This window comes from Carcharodon carcharias, chromosome 10 (genome assembly GCF_017639515.1).
Source record: "Carcharodon carcharias isolate sCarCar2 chromosome 10, sCarCar2.pri, whole genome shotgun sequence".
Lineage (NCBI taxonomy): Eukaryota > Metazoa > Chordata > Chondrichthyes > Lamniformes > Lamnidae > Carcharodon > Carcharodon carcharias.
The window spans coordinates 40,767,680-40,789,028 of NC_054476.1; the positions used below are offsets into that span (position 1 = coordinate 40,767,680).

The 21,349-nt window shown below is 40.0% G+C and overlaps 1 protein-coding gene across 3 annotated transcripts in view; it reads left to right on the forward strand.

The window, feature by feature from the left end:
* Nucleotides 1–801: 801 nt before the first annotated feature.
* The window catches only part of pik3c2a (phosphatidylinositol-4-phosphate 3-kinase, catalytic subunit type 2 alpha), a 140,425-nt gene continuing 119,877 nt past the window's right edge, over nt 802–21,349 (forward strand). Inside the window, exon 1 of one of the 3 annotated variants that reach the window (XR_005944163.1) lies at nt 802–890. The gene's annotated coding sequence lies outside the window, so the exon portion shown is untranslated. Of the gene's footprint in view, nt 891–1,119; nt 1,149–21,349 lie in introns of those variants that run through there. The other 2 variants (XM_041196872.1, XM_041196873.1) reach the window with 2 other exon arrangements.

The following is a 21,349-nucleotide window of genomic DNA, read 5'->3' on the forward strand; positions in this document are numbered from 1 at the left end:
TAACTTCGCATAACATATATGCCGAAGCTCTTGATCAGTTGATGTCACACAATTTGTGGGCTATTCCAAAGATTTTACCGAATATGTCCAGATTCTGCATCTAATGTAATTTAATGTAATGGGCCAAGGTAGAAGTGTTCACGTCGCGGCCCTGTTTCAACCAATTCCACCACCACCACGCATGCATACGATAAGATCTAATGTAATGAAACCATACGCGACTCTTGTAATCTTACCTTATCGCTTTTTATATTTATTCTTATTAATTCATGAAATGTAGAAAGTATATTTTATGGATGAGAATGGGAACGATAATGTACGTACTCAACTTCGAAAACGGCAGTGTTGTGACCAATGGTTTTGATGTCGTACAATCGTAGCCGGAGGCTACCACTATTAAATCACAGAAACAATGAGAAAGGGTTGGGATGCTTGGTCAAACTGTTGCGTTCCAAGGAAGTGCGATCCGAATTCCTCCCATTGTTCAGGCATTGTGCTACCTGACACGGGGAGTGACGAAGAATCCCGCCCACACTTCAGGCGGACAGAACACAGGGTGACCCACGGCATTCGATCGGAATCCTCGTAGCGTTCCGACAGAACGTCGCGTTCTCCGGCGTTCGATCGCCAGTCCCTCCCATTGTTCTCGCCGAATGTTGCAGCACACAGCATTCCATCTCAATTTTTGGCCCCTCCCCCGATCGCCGCCTTGGTTCTGAACTCAGTTCCCCCTCAACCAACCCGCCCTGCAGCGCGAGCTAAGATTTAAAGCCGCCCCCACCCCCCCCCCAACATCCGAAGCCTCGACTTGGTTCCCGGAAGTGACGGCCCCTTTGTGGATACCGGAGATTGCTGGAAGATGGCGGCTTGGTCCTGTGCTGGGCTCTGAGGTGAGTGGGAGCGCGCTCCGCAGCTCTGATTTAGTTTCTTTTAAGCAAAGACGTTTGCAGCCAGTGTCTCTAACGGCAGAAGTCCGCCATCTACGGTTAATGGAGAGGGATGTGGGCTGTGACTTGTAGATGGATTCTAACTTTTAAGTGACTCTTTTTTGAAAATGTATGGAATAGTGTAAAGTTCTGGAGTCTATTGCAGCCGCTGGATCAGGGCGAGGATTTCTGAGAGTCTTTAATCAAATAGAAACAGTAAATGTAATTTATTAGTTCATTACAATTAGTTAAGTGCCCTGTGTAATGTAAAGCGTTGGCGCGGCACTTGTGTTATGATCGCTTGTGTCCTTATCTTCGTAGCGGTTTAGCTCTTCGGCATTGGCTCTGTGCAGGGGCACTATGTTTTTCTCTATCCGAAGTCAGCTTTTTAAAGTTGTTTAGTTTAAGTTTCTCATTAATTCACGATTTGAGCCGACTGGTTGTACTTGTGTTTTTTTTCCGCCTCCCTCTCGAATTGGATTCTAACTTGATCTCGACGTTGCATTTGTTTTGCTGCTGTCATTTTAGAAACTGCCCGAAAATGTTGCTTGTTTTTTTTCAAATGTCACCGAAGAGTAAATATTTCCAATTAGCCCGGGCTTTTGTGTACGCTTCGAATATTTCGTAGCTTTGCAACTAAAATGTTTGCCAAGATTTAGACGGGATGATTTGAAAAGCTGGAATGTTTCACTGACATTAACATTTTTTAGTTGGAGTTTACCGTTGAGCAGGATTACCTGTGGGGTTTTTTTTTCCTGCCGTTGCCTTAGTGTCGAATCACCTGATGGAAATAATTCTGCAAATTGTTTTCAATCGGATATTGTTTTACTACTATTGTTGAGACGAGTTTACAGTTTCATAAACTAGTAACAGCTATCTCCCAAATATAAGTGTTTACTTATAAAAAATATTAATGTCCGATGTTCTATCACAAGCAAATTTTGAAACTGAATTATTTTGGAACCTTGACTGATGGGGGACAATTGTGAACATTCGTTTCAGTGGGAGGGGGTCCACCTCTGACACCGTGAAGCTTTGGGAGAGCTTTGAGTTTGGTGAAAATACCTTTTTTCTAAAGACCGAGATTTTCAGTTCTTGTTTTCTTCTCTATCTGAGAAGGTTTGATCTACCAATACGATGGGAACTTGTGATTTCTGAATAAGGGCACTTGATTTAATTTTTTTTTCTCTGATTTAGAAGTGATAATCTGGAACAAAATGCACAGTCATTTGGCTAAGTGTAGATTTGTTGAAGGCAAATTGTGTTCAACTTGCTTGAGTTTTTTAATGAGGTAACAGAGAGGGTAATGATGGTGATGCAGTTAATATGGTATATGTGGAATTCCAAAAGGCATTTGATAAAGTGTCACACAATAGGTTTGAGAAAAGTTACAACTCTTGGAATAAAAGGGATATAGCAACATAGATACAAAACAGGCTGAGCAACAGGAAACGGTAATGGCGAACTGCTGTTTTTCGGACTGGTGGATGGTTTATTGTGTGGTTCCTCAGAGACTGGTGTTAAGTGTAGAGGGCACAATTTCAAAATTTGTGGATGACACAAAATTTGGAAGCCTTGTATACTGTTAGGAGGATAATGTTAAACTTTGAAAGGACATAGACACATTGATGGGATGGGCGGACAGGTGCCAGTTGAAATTAACTTGGAAGTGTGAAGTGATTCACACACAGATAAAATAAAAGGTACAATTCCAGTGTGGGATGGGTACAGGAGAAGAGGGAGCTGGGGGATATGTGCACAAATCAATTGAAAGTCTGGTTAACAAAGCATATGGAATGTAATGCTGGGTTATATCAAAAGAGTTTAAAAGCGAGGAAGTTATGGTAAACCTGTATAAAACATTGGTTTGGTCCCAACTGGAGTATTTCGACCAGTTCTGGGCACCACAGTTGAAGGAAACACGAAGGGGGCAGAAAAGATTAATGAGGGTAGTTCCAGGAATGAGGAACTTCAGTTATGTGGATAGATGAGAGAAGTTGAAGTTGGGGCTTTTCTTGTTCAAGAAAAGAAGGTTGAGAGGAGATTTGATAGAGGTTTTCAAAATCATGAGAGACAAAGTGGATGGGGAGAAACTGTTCCAATTGGTGGAAGGACCGAGAAGCAGAGGACATCAACTGATGAAAGAAGCAATGATGACATGAAGAAAAACAGTTTTTACAAAATAAGTGGTTAGGATCTGGTACATACTGCCTGCGAGAGTGGTGGAGGCTGATTCAATAGTGACTTTTGTAGGGCCACAGGGAAAAGGTGCGGGATTGGCACCATGTGAATTGGACTTTTGAGTGCCAACACTGACATGTTGGGCTGAATGGTCTCCTGTGCTATAACCAATCTATGATTTCTGTGGGAATGCCGTGTATATTTTTCAAAAGTGGAAGGTTGGCCAGTGTCTTTCCCTCTATTTTACACTGTGTTCCCCATTTGTTCTAATCCTCAAAACATTGTAATATTTGAAGTGTCACAATGTGTCAGTTCCCCCAACTCACCAGTTTTGTTATCTTGTATTTCATGAATTTCTGCTTAATGGCATCTTTGAAATGTCTGTATTGTCATTCAGAGAAAAGTTTCTCCTCCCTCCCTCACTGGAAATCCTGTTAACCCTGTTACAGCCACAGGAACTACAACTGTATGCCAGAGGTTTTATGAATTTGAGCAGATGTGTTAGGCATTGATATCTTGAAGGATCAACAATGTATTTTCTTTTTGACAGTGGTGAGTCAGTCTAAGCAGATATTTGAAGTACTTGCTGCCACATTACTAGAACTTAATCTTTCTTTGGCTTTTCTCTTTAAACCTTTCGCACCCAAGGCTATGTAGTATGTAAGATGCGGCGACTTCTTTCTTAAAATCACAACTAACATATTGGAAATTTGCAATAAAAACAAACTGTTATTACACAACAGACCTGGCAACACCTAGAAATAGGACAATATTTTGAGGTGTCTGATAAGGTTCTGGTAGTGTTCTACACTTACCTTTTCAGATGCTGATCAGAAACAGCAGCACAGAAACAGGTTGTACAGCTCATGAAGTCTTTGCTTGTGCTTTTTTTCCATATAAGCCATTTAGTTTAATCCCACACTCTAGGTCATTCTATGACCATTAATACTTCTCATCCTCCAACTCTTCTGAATGTGCCATGAGCTCTGCTTGTACGTACCAGCCAACCCCTGTGAAGTGACTTCTTCCAACCACTCTTTCTTTTTGGTTCTTTTTGTGTTCACCTCAAATTTGAGCCCTCGTATTACACCTACCCGTTTCTAATTTTGAATAAAATAGGTATAGTTCAATGAACAACAACAACATGTCTCCATGACCTTGTGCATTCACCCATTCTTTTAAGTCTTTTTGTATTGTGTAACACCACTGCTAATGGCACATGTTCCCAATATGCAACCAAAGGTAAACTGACTGGAAAGACCTGGTAATACTCCATCTGATCATTCATGAGCCTTGGTGAATTCCAGCTCATTTATTGTTGTGTTATAACTACCTACGTGAGACCTATGCATTTTGAGCACAGGTCTCATATGAAAGCACTTCTAGTATTTTGAGTGTCGACGGATGCGGGAGACATCAGAGCCTGATCCATTCCATATCTGGCATCCGCCAGTATATATTCAGCACTTTTTTTTAAACTTGTTGGGCAATTAATACTCATTCCAAAATGTTAAATGTTCAAATGCAATACCCTGTCACTTCATTCCTGACTTAATATTTTGTGTTTTCACGCTCTTGCTTTCATTTGTTTGAACATGTACCTTATTAATTTTTTGTGTACACGAGAAATATTTGAACTTCAGAAAGCCTGGCTGGAGGATAAACCTTTTCCAAGATATTATCTGTTTTTTTTTCTCCTTTGATGATACTTGATTGATATCTGTTTAAAAATAAGGTTTAGTTGAATTTAAAGATCTGGTATTTCTCATTACACTGTTGCTAATTATCAGCTACAGTTGCTTTATAGAAGTGGGTTCCAAATTAAGTGGAGAATCTGACTGGGGAGGAGCAGTTGGAGTGGAAGGAATATTCATTTTTGGTCCAGTTGGAGTAAATGCATATTAGCTGTGATGCATTTTGGGCAGTGTGGGGGAGGGGCAATGGTTGGTGGCTCAGAAGTTAAAGCATGCCTGCAAAGTCACACAGTGGAAATGGATAGCGTAATGTTTGGACAGTGCAATGAATGTTTTGGGGCTGTTTGTAAAAGGTTAACCTTAGTTTATAAGAGTTTGACTAACATTCAGTTCTGTCGTCTGCTGCCTGATCTGAATTGTTTAAAACAGTGGGTAAAATGTGAATCTGCAAAGATTTGGGAGGATGTTATAAGAGGTCTTTTTACAAGAATTTCAGTATTCTTTTTGTGCTATTTACTGTGTTTTTTGTATCTAGCATTATCCAATATTGAATGTGAAATTGAAGTACAAATGAAGGGAAATGAAACTTTTGGCAATTTGTAACTGCATGCATTCTTTGATTCAAATCTCCATTTGAGTATAGAATTAGGTCTAGCTCAAGATGAGTTGTAATGTACTGTCAGCAGGGCGACTAGCAAAAAATCTCTTAATTCATGATTTCTTTGAAAACAACATGCAGGATGTGAAATGTGTATGGGGAGGTGGTGGCATAGTGGTATTGTCAATGGGCTAGTATTCCAGAGACCCAGGGTAATGCTCTGGGGACCCAAGTTCGCATACTACCACAGTAGATGGGTGTAATAATAATTCTGAAGATGACCACAAAACAATTGCTGATTGTTGTAAAAACCCGTCTGGTTCACTAATGTTCTTTAGGGAAGGAAATCTGCCATCCTAACCTAGTCTGGCCTACATTTTACTCCAGACCCACAGCAATGTGGTTGACTTTTTTTTAAAAAAAATGTCACCTGAACAAGGGCAATTAGGAATGGGCAATAATTGTTGGCCTAGTTAACAGTGCCCACATCGCATGAACGAATAAAAAAACAAATTGCAATTTTTACAAGGTAACTTTTTTTTAAGAATGAATTATTTTGATTTATTCTGTTCAACTGTGCTGATGTTTCTACATTCCCAGTATTTCCTTTTTGAGATTATAAATTGAATACATATTTACATTTCAAGGAACTCGGTGAAACAGAAGTTTATTACTTTTTTAATTGTTTCATGGGATATGTGTGTTGCTGGCCAGGCCAACATTTGTTGCCGATCGCTAATTGCCCTTGAATTGAGTGACTTGCTCGGCCATTTCAGAGAGCATTTAAGAGTCAACAACATTGCTGTAGGTCTGGAATTACATGTAGGCAAGACCAGGTTAGGACGGCAGATTCCCTTCCTACAGGATGGTAGTGAACCAGATGCTGTTTTACAGCAATTGATAGTTTCATGGTCAACATTACTGAGATTAGCTTTCAATTCTAGATTTTTTTTATTAATTAATTGAACTTAAATTTCACCAGCTGCTGTAGTCAGATTTGACCATGTACCCAGATGATTAGCCTGGGCACCTCTGGATTACTAGTCCAGTAACATTATTATGATGCCTCTCTTCCCCTGCATTGATCTGAGATTGCACCTCAATTAGCAAGAAGTTTTATTTTATAGATCTACAGTGACAAGGTTCGCATTTTCTGACTTCTCTATAAATCTAACGTCAAGAACAGTGTTAACTGACACTGAGGGGAAAGTTGAAATGGCTTCAGAATATAATTGCTGAATTAGACCATAAGATGTAGGAACAGAAGTAGGTCATTCGGCCCATCAAGTCTGCTCCGCTATTCAATGAGATCATGGCTGATCTGATAATCTTCAACTCCACTTTCCTGCCTTGTCCCCATAACCCTTGATTCCCTTACTGATTAAAAATCTATCTCAGCCTTGAATATACTTAATGACCCAACCTCTGCGTTAAAGAATTCTGAGAAGAAATTCCTCCTCATCTCTTTTTAAAATGGGCAACCGCTTATTCTGAGATTACGCCCTCTGGTCCTAGACTCTCCCACAAAGGGAAACAACCTCTCAGCGTCTGCCCAGTCAAGCCCCCTAAGAATCTTATGTTTCAATAAGGTCACCTCTCCTTCTTCTAAACTCCAATTAGTACAGACCCAGCCTGCTCAACCTCTCATCATAAAATTCCTCCGCACCCATGATCAACATAGTGAACCTTCTCTGGACTGCCTCCAGCGCCAGTATATCTTTCCTATTGAGAGGAGGGTGTGTGACACATCTGTAATGCAGAGCCAAAGAAACTGAGGGTGAAACCTTTTGAGTAGTTGGGAAAGATTTCTGGTGGTGGTGGTGGTGGGGGGTGGGGGTGAGTGTTGGATTTCAAAAAGACTTGCATCTTTTAAAATCAACTTGTTTTGGTGCAAGGCACCAGTAGATATGAGAGTTAATAGGTTTGTAGAATTGTAGAGTAACTAACAATGATGTGTGGTAGGATTAATTATTGCTCAAGTTGAAGCACAATGTCACGGTCAGATTCCTCAAGTTGGCCTATGTTAAACCACCCTGAATTGTGAGTGAATTAAAAAATTTTGCCAGCAGCATGGGTAAGCTGCAGCATTGGTTGAAAATTGTTGAATTCTGACTTCAGGTATTTTGAGAGCAAATGATGCACAATTTTGTAACTCCTAATTCTATTTGTTCAAAACTGTGGGCGGGCAAAGACAACCTGATTGTCACAGCTATTTGTCGTTGGTATCCTTCCGTCCACAAAAGACATGCAGCAAAGAATCCATTTCAGATGGGATGTCTTCATTTAACGCAGCTTTGCTAATGGCCAGGCTCTACCACAAGTGTCGCACATGAAGTTTCCAAGTGTCATTATAGGTGGCTATTTTTGGTGTTAGCATCTGTTGCCAAGCTGCTGTAGCCACTGGTTGTGATAGTGGTGCACGGGGTGTGTAACCATTTTCCTTTGTTGTCAGCTTGTGACTCCCAGATCAGATAATGAATGTTTAGGGCCTTCATATCATACTTGCAAGCGCCCTTGAAATATAGTTTTTGGCATTTACTAGTCAGCTGGCTCCAACTATCTCACCATACAAAAACTCCTTGGGTATGTGACCGTCTTCCATCCTGTAGTTGTGCTGAAGCCAAAGAAGCTACCTATGATGAGCACTAACAAACTTGGGAGCTCCGGCTTTGAGATGACTGCTGCATTCCTGATTTTCATAGCTGTTGTGTTACAAATGTATGTCTGGTAAAATGACATAATTATCAGTGGGACAGCTTTATCTAGGCTCATTAATGTAATATCTCTTCTTTTTAATATTTGTATCTTCTCAGTTCAGCCTTTAGTTTTTCAAGTGCTCAGTTTGTTAAACAGCATGCTGTACCAGATTCCATAGTGTATGATTCTGTTTATGTGTATCTGTACTAATAGATTCTCAGTCTCCTTTTGTCCAGAAAGTAATTCCATAAACAGTCAAAGTTGTATCTTCCTTTACCCTCCAGTCTCTCTGTGATGTCGGTTGTGACATCAAGATTATGCATTCCGTGAATACTTCAGTTGTCCTGCCTTCCTGATCATGTATCAGCTTCTTGTTTCTTTTCAACTCTTGCCATGATAACTAAACTCCTGCCTGAACTGAACTAAATTTCAGTTCTTTTAACTTAAGATTCTTTTTGAAAAGAAATAAACTGGGGTAAAGCTTAGATTCTTAAAACTAAATAAAATTTCAGGTGATTTGACATGTTCATAATTTCCTTTAACCTTGGAAATCAATTGCACTAATAGAAAACCATCAACTATGTACCACAAAACAGATGGATGCCATTATTCAGTTTAGCCCTGTTTAACCTTTACTGACGACAGAGGCTATATTTAAGCTGTTTTTACAAGTTGGCCTCCTTATTTACTGTCAACTCTTCTAAACTAGATGAAAGGAGAGTGTTTGCTCCAGCTTCTTGCAAAAATGCTTTCTTGGGAATTGTAGCAATTTAGGTGTTCACATTTGGAAATAAAGGTTGAAAGCTCCGGTAAGTTTATACTTTGACCTGACTTTTAGTCTTGGTACCTCTAAATACAGGGACAGCCTTGTGCTTAGTCTCATGTTTGATTTATAATATTGATAGTGGGGTTGTAACCCTATTTTACCCTGTCCTGAGAATTTCACTTCTAATTCTTGAGGTTTTCCAATATGTTTTATGACTTTTGATAAAGTGCTTGGTTGTCACTGTTGTAATTAAAAACTGAATAGTATTTTATTTTTCCTGTCTTAATGCTGTATCGGTTGTATAAAGGTAGGACAGTTACCATTTTTTATTGATGCTATAGGAATGCAAGTGGCATTGTGGGATTCCTCCTATATCTAATTGGTGGTCTATACTTAAAATGGTGTATAATGAATTCAGGACAAGAGTATAATGAATTCAAGTGGAGATTTAAAAAGGAATTGCCTGCCACAAAATGTTGTTGGAGCAGAGTCCATAAATTATTTTTTAAGAGAGTTGATTACAGCCTGTTCCTGTTTTAATTTCCTTTTTTCTAAGCAGAAGAACCCAGCTCCTATGCTGAAATAGGTTAATTTTTATAAAACAGAAAAACTTCTAATTTATAGGAGAAAATTGTGGTTGTCTAAGAAGAGTCTGAGTTTCTTATTGCTCAAATCATCATTTGCCATTTACTCTTAAATACAGTATGTGTACATGGGAGAACTGTCATACCTTTACTTGAAACCATTCTGAATCTGAACTTGAGCAGTGACTTCATATGAAGTGTTAGCTAGATTTGCCAGTTGTAGGGCAATGTTTTGTGCAGTATCCTAGGACTGATTTCATTGTCTGCTTTTGATGATGAGCCTTTATTCTTCTGTGATGCTCAGTGGTATTAAAGTGCAGGATGATGTCAGTGCTTTTTTTTGTTCTCCATGTGGGTAACATTGCCAAAGCTGCACTTATTTTCCTTGGATACCCTGAGAAGGTGAGGATCTTCTCCTTTAGCTGCAGTTCTTGCACTCCCACAACAGTGGATAGGGAAATCCAGGATTTTGACCCAATGACAAATGAAGGAATGGAGCTATATGGCTAAGAATGGTGTGTGACTTGGAGGCAATAGTGTTCCCATGTTAAATTGAATGTACAGAACTAAAACAGGCTAGGCCAGTCATCCTAACTGGTCTCTGCTGGTGTTAATACTCTACATGAATGCCCCACCAAGAACCTATTTGTCTATTCCTTTCTCCCTCATATATGCTGAAAAGAGAGACATGTTGTCAAAACTTTACATCTTGCAGTCATCAGGACAAACACATGAATGCCAAATTTCAAACGATCACAACAGTTTATACTATAGGAGAAAAGGGTGCTGATTGGTTGGCCAAGACATTGCAGGGAGAAAGCAACAGGGAATTATAGGCTTCCCAGGTAATTCGAAAAAGGTGCAAGGCTTGAAGATATTCCTTTTTTTCATTTGTGGAGAACGAGTCCCTGCATGTGAATGTATGTCACTTCTAGCAAACACGAATGAGCCATGTTATGTGCTTAACTGATTATCTTAGATTGGTTGTTCGTGTAGCTCTCAGCGCACACAGAATTGTTCAGCTGGTGCTGCCCAGTCACGGAATCATATCTAACAAGACATTTTATTTTGGGGTTTGTAAGCGCAGCTGGTTTTTGAGTATGGTCTGCACTCTGCCTATTATAAACAACCAAAGGAACATGCTGTTTGATTTTATGAGCCAATTGCTGGTGTGTATGGCCTACATACCTAGCATCGGACTGGCAATGAAATTCCTACATGATATTCTGCCCAAGATACAATTGAGCAACGCATTTATGAATTTCAGTGCTGCTGCGATGCCAGGTATGTAGGCTGTAAGTCCCAACAATTCACTGAATCAAACTGTTCTTCACAATTCAAAGGAAAATTATTAAAAATTGCAATCATACCCTTACCCAAACACTAAACTTAACAGATGTCTTTGTGATAAAGCTCTGTCAAATCCGGCAATGTATGGTATAGGCTTTCTTTGGAAGTACAGTTTTGTTTAAAATAAAAATCTTGGCTGTGAGGTTAAATGGAATCAACCTTTTTAAGGCTAGTAATCAAATTCAGACCTGTGGATGTGAGCCAGTAAAATTGATGTCGTCCTTATAGACGTATTGGAAGTGAAGACTCATTTTTTTGTGATTGTGTTTGACCCTGAAATATTATTCTGGGCACAAGAGACAGATAAGCAATAATTTACCTGATTGTGGATTGCTTTGTCACTTGGCGAATGCTGGGGCTTTCTCTGTACAATGCAGCCTTGTATTTGTTTTTGTCCACCAGCTAACAGTTCAGTGAGAAAAGATTGAGAGTTTTGTTGTTGAGACATTGAGCTAGTTTCATTGGTATGAAGCAGCTGAATTTGGATGACCCTCAAAAATGAAAGCTCTCACTAGTTTCTTGATCCTGAGAAACAACATCCCATAATGTGGTCACGTCATTCCTTTGATATCATTGGCGTCATTTTAGTTCAGCACTTTGGGAGTGGAAACATGGAACACTCAATATTTGAATTGAGTTCTATCACTGTTTTATGCTTCTGGTAAATAGTCATATCCATGGTGTTTTCTGGTTTTCACACTTATGGTTAGGCATTCTGAAGTCATTCTATAATCCAGAAAATTTTGAAATCTAGAAATGACTCGGTCCCATGCATTCCAGACTGTAGGTTACTATAACTGGGTGTTAGAATTTGGGTTTGCTGCAGGTATCTACTGTTTTTTAAAAAACACTGATTCCCCTTTATCTTGACATGCAATAGCAGGGCGGACAGCTATGAGACTCTCCTGACCTGGATTGGTCACTGCTGCTGTTTGGAATCTGTACGAAACCACTTCCCATCCTGCAGTTACATCACCTCTCGTCTGCTTATGGTTGGCCAAAACCACATGAAGCAGTCACAGTAAGCACTTGAGCTTCAGCCCAAAGCTTGCATTCAAATCAAGGAAAAACAGCTAACACATTCTGAATGATAAGAGAAATTGTATCCCTTTTTTCCCCATCCCACTGTTATGCTGCATTGTGGAGTTTTAGTTGCATGGCTGACTTGTGAGCTGTTTCATTAGATTCCAGTTTACACAGTTGTGATTAAAAGCAGAATAAGTAGGTTTGTCTGTGGACATAGCAAACAGAGGTAGAACTGAGATGCATTACAGAGGCTCTTTGATCAAAACTTTAATCTGCTTTTCTTTTTTCAGACCCTGATGACTGTATTTGCCTTTTCAACAGTTTCCACTTTCAAATCTCCAACACTGCAGTTTTCCTTTTTTTTTAACCTTCATTCTAAAATCTATTACCAGTATCTTCATTATATAATGTGTGTGCTCTGTTTCCTGTGAACTCTTACCTGCACTGGATATGGATGTGTACGTAGACTATGCACCAGTGGCACTGAGATTTAAAATGTCAACAGTGTGATTTATTGTTTTGACTGCAAGATTTAAATAACTTGGACATTGGGTGTTTAGTTGGACAGATAGTTTTTTACAAACTTGCTGTTGGGTTATTGGAATGCATGTCATTCCATGTAATTCAAAATGGTGGTTCGTGGAAAATTTTAAATGAGATGCCATGGTGGCTAATAAATTATCCAGACAAGAAATCAGAATAGCTGCAGAATTTTTAGGTGCAGAGGGATCTAGGTGTTCTAGTACATGAGTCATTAAAAGTTAGTATGCAGGTACAGCAAGTAATCAAGAAGGCTAATGGAATGATATCCTTTATTACTAGAGGAATTGAACATAAAAGTAAGGACGTTATGCTTCAGTTATACAGGGCATTGGTGGGACCACATCACGGATATTGTGTGCAGTTTTAGCCTCCTTTTTTAACGAAGGATATAAATGCATTGGAGGCGGTTCAAAGGAGGTTTACTAGATTGATACCTGGAATTGGAGGGTTGTCTTATGAGGAAAGATTAGACAGACTGGGCTTGTTTCCACTGGAATTTAGAGTGAGGGGTAATTTGATTGACTTATATAAGATCCTGAATCATATTGACAAGGTGGATGTTTCCTCTGGGTGAGTCTAGAAGTAGGGGGCTCTGTTTTAAAATTGGGGGTTGCCCTTTTAGGACAGAGAAGAGAATTTTTTTTGAGGGTTGTGTGACTTTGGCTCAGAAGGCGGTGGAGGTGGGATAATTGAATATTTTTAAGGCAGAGGCAGATGATTCTTGTTAGGCTGGGGAATCAAAGGTTATCAGGGGTAGATGGGAATGTGGAATACAAAACAGATCAGCCATGATCTTATTGAATGGCGGAGCAGTCTAAAGGGGCTGAATGGCCTACTTCTGCTCCTATTTTGTATATATGTATGTATGTATGTAAAAACACTAACTAGGCTTCCCCTGCTAATGTTCCAAAACTGTCTGGGAAATACATGATTGAGAGTTAAGGCTGGATAAAACGTAAGAGTTGGAGTATCACACCAGTATTGTTGGGACCATCTGGCTGTCAAAACCCAGGCAATATTATCCTAATATTATGCAGTTGTGGACTTTGCTTGATGGTTCATCCCTTTTGAATTCTTTGGTTGCAGAGGTACAAAAACAACTGTTTTTAGCACCAAAATCTTTCTAAATCCAAACGCAAATTCCAAATTGCCAACATCATACATATGCAAAACAATAAAAATGTGGATTTTATCTGTCATCCCTGCACCTCAATAATATGGACCTGAATAACACACAAAGATAAGTGTTTAGCCACCTGGGCAGTAGAGAGCTGAAAGTTACACGAGGTGGGTGGGGAAATTTTATATTATAATGTTTGTGTGGGTAATACCTGTTGTTTATTGATGGGATTTGTATTGCAAGACTAAGCGTATCAAAAGGCTGAGTATAGGGAAGTGAATATAAGGAAGTTTTGAGTGAGAAATACTACAAACCTTCTGGATGCAAATGTTTCAAGGGGAAATTTGTGGTGTTGATTAAACTGGAACTTTGTGCTTTTCATATCAGTTTTGTCCCAGGGTATGAAAAAGTGCTTGTGACAGCACAAGCCTGCATCTTCTGCTTCTCCCCTACCCCCTCTTATTTTTCTATTTATTGTTTTTGTTTCCTCCTGTTGTCCCATGTAGTTCACATTCAAACCTGAAGTTTTAATAAGGAGAGCAATTGGTTCTAGACTTCTGAGACTCATTTAATGATTTTACTTGAGTAAACAGGAAATGTGCAATAAGAAATGATCTCATTTGGGGAACTGGGCTGCAGTAGTTAATGAGATGGGCCCATGAAGGTACTGAATTAACCTCATTTACTGTGTGTGCTAATTAAGCTGCTTTTCCCTGTTGGAAACTCAGTAACTCCCATGATAATTCCCCTGTTCCAAGCTGTTTTTAATTATTTTTTCCAACACTTGTTGTGCTAACTATAAAGGGACATTCAAAGTGCAGTTCAAACAAAAAGCATGAGCAGAAACTTGACATGTTCAAGATAATGAACAGATGCTACCATGGTGATTTTGGAGGTTGCAGATGTTGCTTGTTGGTATTCTTGTTGCCTGGATGCACCAGAGGATGAAAACCTTCTTTGGATCCCAGTTTTGTATTTGTAGCTTACTGCTGTAAAAGTGTCCACAGTGAGAGCTTTGTTAGACTTCAGCACACCAGAATAGAGCCTCTTTTCAGCCTTGCAGCAGCAACTCAAGAGTTTTATTTAGTCTTGCATCTTATCAAGTAGCTCAGTACCAGTTCCTGATGCTGATTTCACAGATGGGTTTAGTCTTGGCCTGTGCACATGGCAGCACCTGCAGAACCAAATCTTGTGTGTTTGGTGCTTCAGCAGATGTTGTAAAACTAGCCATACTTACCAACCTCTTTCACTTTGAAAAGCTGTGTAATAACTTCAAAAGACAGACAGTATAGAATGAGGAGTGGAGCTCAAAACCCTCAAGGCCTTTACCTACAAAGTACCTGAGTAAGTTTAAAAATCCTCTTACTTTCATAATTCTAATGAATTAGGTTTCAGTTTTCACAGAGAAACATTAGTTCCAAGTAAAAAGTCGAAAGAAAATGCAATTGGTGGAAAGTGAAACATAGCAAGCTAAAGCTGGGAACTCTCAGGCGGCCACTCAACTGTGGAGAGCAGCAGCAGATGGGTCTGGACCTGAAATGTAAACGTAACTGTACTTTCCAGAGATGCTGACCAACCTTTGTGTTTCTAGTATTTTCTATTTTGCCCCAGTTTTTCCTTTATTTATGCTATATAAAAAGTAATCAGTGACAGGAAAAAGGCCGATGTAGTTGTCATGAATAAATCTGCAACCATACCCAATGTTCTCGGTCATGTAAGATGGCTGGTGGAAGTTAAGGTACACAAAATACACTTTAATTCCTCCTATGAGAATTTTTGCAAATTAATCCAAATGTTCTTTTCAATCTTAGAGTACTAGTGCAATAATGCAAATTTAATGAATAACAACTCCATAATGTGCATGAAAGGGTGGCCTGCTGATTACGATAGGTTTATTGTTAAATTGACAACGTACAAGTAAGGAAGCACAACTCGACGTTCATGGATATCGTGTTGGAATAGTGATGTAACTATTTTGGTGGGCTATTTTGGTGTATCCTTAGAAGTTTATACAGACAGCATGTGTTTCCACAATACACTGGCAACACTTGCCTCTTTTGACCCCTCCACTGTCTCTTTTGTCGGACTGTTCTGACATCCAGTCTTGAAAAAAATTGCAGCTTGTCCAACTGATGTTTGGAAAACCAAAGCATCCTCTTTGACCCCTGCTACAAACTCCATATTGCGGTTTTGGACAGAAGACGTTCTCAACCTCTGCATCCTATTGAACCACAAACTGAGTTTTCAACATCTCCCTCTCCCCCTTTACAAAGGCTGCATAATCCTGTCCACATAATATTACCTGCCATTTTACCCCACTGCCCACCTCAGCCAATCTACTGCTGAAAATATCATGTATGCTTTTGCCATGTTTTATATGCATTGCTGTAATGCTCACCTGGTTGTCACCCCATTAGGTAGCTTCTAAAAACATCAGATTATCAAAACTCAGACTGTACCCTGCCTTGCTCACCCAGTCATAACTGACGAAATTGGTTCTCAGTCCTCAATACAGAGTTGAATTTCTAATTGTGTTTAAGTCCCTTTTTATAGTCCCACCTGTTTCTAACTCTGTAACTTCTTTCACTCCATTTCATGAACCCTCCAGTTCCTGTTTTGTTTCCTTGCTTCCCTCCCCACCCTGTGCACCTTTTGCCTGGCTATTATCTACTGTGCCTTTAGCCACCTAGGCTCACACTTGGGAATTCCTTCCCTAAAACCCCATTGCTTTTCCACTTCACTCTTCTAAGACCTTGTTTAGAAATCCAACTCTTCAACCAAACTTTTGTTTATTAATCTTACTAGCTCCTCCTCCTCCTCCATTGGCTCAGCATCTGTTTTTGGCTTATAAAGTATTTGGGACTTTTTTTCTGTTAAAATGTGATGTATAAATGTGATTGCAAGTTCATTTTAAGGGATTAAACGTTTAACTACTGCCTTTCACGACCTCACTGGCGTCCATTACACATCGCAGCCTATTAAGTACTTAATGTTTCCCTTATATACCAGATATCCTGCCTTCATGATATTAATTGAGGAATAAATATTGGCTAGGACTCCAAGAACACCTGGTTCTTTGAATAGTACCATGTGATCTCTATATCAACATAGTGATTTGGTATAACATTTCATCCAAAAGATGGCACCTCCAACAGTTCAACACTCCCCTAGCACAAAACTAAATTAGCAACCTAAGTCCAATGCTCAGGTCTGTGGAGTGAGGCTTGAACCCAAAACCTTCTGACTGACATGAACAAGTAGCCACTGAGCCAAGGCCTTTTGTATACTCACAAGGCGGATCTTAGAAATCTTCATGGACTCTGAATTGAAATTCAGTGTAGTCCAAGTCCTAAAAGATGATAATTTGGGCAATTTGAAGTCCTAAAATCCAACTTTTATTTAAATATTTCCTCATGTGGCAAAACAGGCCACTAAGATAGCTGACTGTTGTGCCAATTGAGTGTTGTGACTTGAGTTGATTGCTTTTCTTATATAATTGAATTGGCATCAGAGTCTTTGCAACTATTGTGCAGATTTTGTTGTTTTTGCATTTAACAAGCACCTGTGGTCTTTGCATAGCGTGAAAATCCAGGATACAGAATGCCAGCCAAGGTTATTCTCTCTCCCTATTCAACCAGTGCCATGGGATGTTTCATATCCAACAAACGAAGAGCAGGGAGTTTTGCTGGCACCCAATCCAACAATTTTTTTCCCTCCCCACCTCCGTGCCCACCCTAACAACACACAATGTAGAGTTAATGGTTATTCACCTCCTTTTGTTGCTGCCAAATTATTACTGCTTTATTACTGTAATCATACTGCACTCAATATTAATTCATTTGTTTGAAATGCATTTTTCCAATTCCACTGATTTATAGAATTTAGGATTTGCACTAAAACTGATTTTGGGCAAGAAATACTTTGGTGAAAGTATGCCACTTCAAACAAGCATTTTGAAACAAACAAATGAGCAATGTCCAGTGTTACTTCCCATGGTGTGAAAGAAGATCTAACTTGGGCAAAATAAGTCCCAGAACGTACCTTTGTTTCTTCCTTATCACTTTTTTTTGTCTCTGAAGAAGAGACAAAAGAATATTGGTGGGGGCTGGAATGGTTGGGGGTGACTTCTGTGTTACTTTTTCCTTGTTCTCTTTGAATATAGTCTCCTGTCATATTTATTGAGAAATTCCCCTCCCACTGAGTGCACAGAAAATGAGAGATCCCCCACACACAATGTGGCAAAATATTTCCGTACAGTGGGGAAGTGTTTTGTATTAATGTCGCTTCAAATACTGCTGCTGCCAATTGTCGAGCTGTAGGTTTTATTTAAGAGGTCAGTAGTTCCTCTTTTGGCAATAGTGTTACCTTCCTCAATATAGTTTAATGTACCTATATTGTAGAAGCTAACTTTTTTCTTTCCATTCTAGATTTGACAAGCAATTGATCTTCAAACATTTGCATTAAATATGCATTAAATTTATTTATAGTAATTTTCTTGGCCTATTGGTAGGGGTGTGAACTTCATGAGAAATCACTCAACATTCTTTCCATCCCTTGCATGCCTCTGTAGCAGCTTGAATAACTGCTACAAAGGCATGCAGTCTGTGATGGAATAATGATAGGTGCCAATGAAGTTTTATCACAAAAATTAACCTCTCTGTTTATTTATCTTTTGATTGCATCGGTTAGAGTGGAACAAAATTACCTAAAATACGCCACCATCTTCAACTCTAACCTTGATTAATTAGGAGCTGAAAAAACCTGATCATTTAGTGGTTGAATTTTGGAATGGGGAACTGTTATTGAATTCCAGTTTTTTTAATGCATAAATAGATGTCTGTTCCTTTTTTAAACTCTACAATGGAATTGTCATTCACATTTGCTCCTTGGACAGTCTGGAATTGGCCATAGCTAAAAGGTGCGGGTTATGGTTGATTTTAAAAATTAGTTTATTTTGAATGTTAGACCTTCAATCTCCCTTGTGTGTGTCTCATGTGAGTAAATGCTATCGGACAAGCTGTTGTGCAGGAGTATTTTGTAGGGCTTTATTTTGGCTGACAGGATTGTCATGGATTTCTTAAACCACAACAAAGATTTATGACGACGCAAAATTGAATTACAGCCTTGAAATCTCTGCCAGCTAACTCTTTTTTTTTGCAATGTTTTAGATTCCAGTTATTGGTATGAGAGTGCAATTTTGAGGCTGGGAGTTTGTTTGAAAAGTTTATTATTTCTCTGGAAGGGAGATGATTTGAAAAGGACACGGATGTGTGGTTTTTTCCCCCAAAATAAATTATATAAAGCACTGTAGATTGCTTCTGGTTTTCCCTTGTGAATTACTGGCTTGAACAGTAGTCTTAACTACTTTAGTTTAAAAACTCTATCTCTCCATCTCTTCTCGTGTGAAAATAAGAACATTTCCATCTAACAGCAGTTTTGTGGTGAATCTGCTGCTGTGCTTCAGAGCAAATAATGAACATGGCCCCATGTGCAGAATTTCCACTAGCCCTGCACTAATACGGTCAACAAGTACATTCAGGTGCTGGCTTTGGTCAGGGGTCAATTGGACTTATTCTCATTTACACAGATAATGTTGTCTTTTTGAGCATGGAGGATGAGGCTCGTAGCACTGGTTTCACATAGTGCTGCCATGAGTCAATACTGGGGTATCCAAGTTAGATATAGTCCAGTTTTGAAGTGGAGGGTAAACCCACAGCTTGTCTAGGTGGTGGTTTCCCTACAGCATGTTGCATTACTAAGCATATGTCTAGCTAAGGATTGTGTACGTACGCGAGGTTTTGTAAGGTTTTTGTAAACAATTTCTTTAAGCTAAATGGAGTCATGTGATCTGAGTTCTGCTGACAACAAGCCTGTGTGGCTTTTTTACCATTGACCAGAGGCCTGAGTCGAGTGCTGTTGAAATGCACATGTCAGGTTTAACACCTGAAGATCAAGGTAGAAGCAGCTGTCCTTGTTGCAGACTTTCTGCCTCAGAGACTTTGAACAGGAACAGAGAGGGGAAAGTCTGGGAGGGAGCAAGACAGAGCAGCTGCAAGCAGCAGGGGAAAAGCTGTTCTCTGTTAGCTACCAGGCAGGATGCTGATTGCAGCTGGTCCTTAGTTGAAGATAAGGAACCAGTAGGAAATTAAGAGCTCTGAAAGATTTGTCCTGATGTGGCTAGGGAGGAAGGAATCATTGGGGTGAGCCATGCAGCTGGAGATCAGTTTGGGATTTCTCTGAAGACTGAGAGGAATGGTTTTCAACATGCTGGACGTTATGACCCTGCAAAATGGGGAGGACTAAACCTGTCGGAAGCGGGAATGACTTTGGGTTGCTTCTGAAAAGTATACAATTCTGCAGAGAGTGTGCTGTGAAGTAAATGTGGCATGGGGTTATCAATCATCTTAAAACACTGCTAAGGGATTTCGTTTCTTAGCAGGCAACAAATGCTGTAACCTAATGTTTAGTTGATGCTTTTAGTTTGTTTGTTACAATAAAAGTCTTAACTTGAAATGTTGTCATGCAACTCCCTTACATCAGTCACTGGACATTCAAATATCATTTAAAAAATAAGCAGTCACTGCAGGACTTGTAACAATTGATTTACGAAACATGCCTTTAATCCTGAAACAGACTATGATTGCATCACAAAAACAGAATTACCTGGAAAAACTCAGCAGGTCTGGCAGCATCAGCGGAGAAGAAAAAAGTTGACGTTTCGAGTCCTCATGACCCTTCAACAGAACTGAGTGAAATTAGGAGAAGGGTGAAATATAAGCTGGTTTAAGGTGGGAGGGATGTGGTTGTAGGGACAAGCAAGCAGTGATAGGAGCAGATAATCAAAAGATGTCACAGACAAAAGAGCAAAGAGGTGTTGAATGTGGTGATATCTAAATGAATGTGCTAATTAAGAATGGATGGCAGGACACACAAGGTACAGCTCTAGTGTGGGTAGGGTGGAATAAGACTAACCGGGCATAAAAGGTATAGATTTAAAAATAATGGAAATAGGTGGGAAAAGAAAAATCTATATAAATTATTGGAAAAAACAAAAGGGAGGGGGAAAGAAACGGAAAGGGGGTGGGGATGGAGGAGGGATTTCAAGATCTAAAGTTGTTGAATTCAATATTCAGTCCGGAAGGCTGTAAAGTACCTAGTCGGAAGATGAGGTGCTGTTCCTCCAGTTTGCCTTGGACTTCACTGGAACAATGCAGCAAGCCAAGGACAGACATGTGGGCAAGAGAGCAGGGTGGAGTGTTAAAATGGCAAGCGACAGGGAGGTTTGGGTCTTTCTTGCGGACAGACCGAAGGTGTTCTGCAAAGCGGTCGCCCAGTTTGTGTTTGGTCTCTCCAATGTAGAGGAGACTGCATTGAGAGCAACGAATGTAATGGACTAAGTTAGGGGAAATGCAAGTGAAATGCTGCTTCACTTGAAAGGAGTGTTTGGGCCCTTGGACGGTGAGGAGTGAGGAAGTGAAGGGGCAGGTGTTGCATCTTTTGCGTTTGCATGGGGAGGTGCTGTAGGTGGGGGTTGAGGAGTAGGGGGTGATGGAGGAGTGGACCGGGGTGTCCCGGAGGGAACGATCCCTATGGATTGCTGCCGGGGGGGGTGAAGGGAAGATGAGTTTGGTGGTGGCATCGTGCTGGAGTTGGCGGAAATGGCAGAGGATGATCCTTTAAATGCGGAGACTGGTGGGGTGATAAGTGAGGACAAGGTGGGCCCTATCATGTTTCTGGGAGGGAGGAGAAGGCGTGAGGGCGGATGCGCGGGAGGTGGGTCAGACACGGATGAGGGCCCTGTCAATGACCGTGTGTGGAAAACCTCAGTTAAGGAAGAAGGAGGACGTGTCAGAGGAACTGTTTT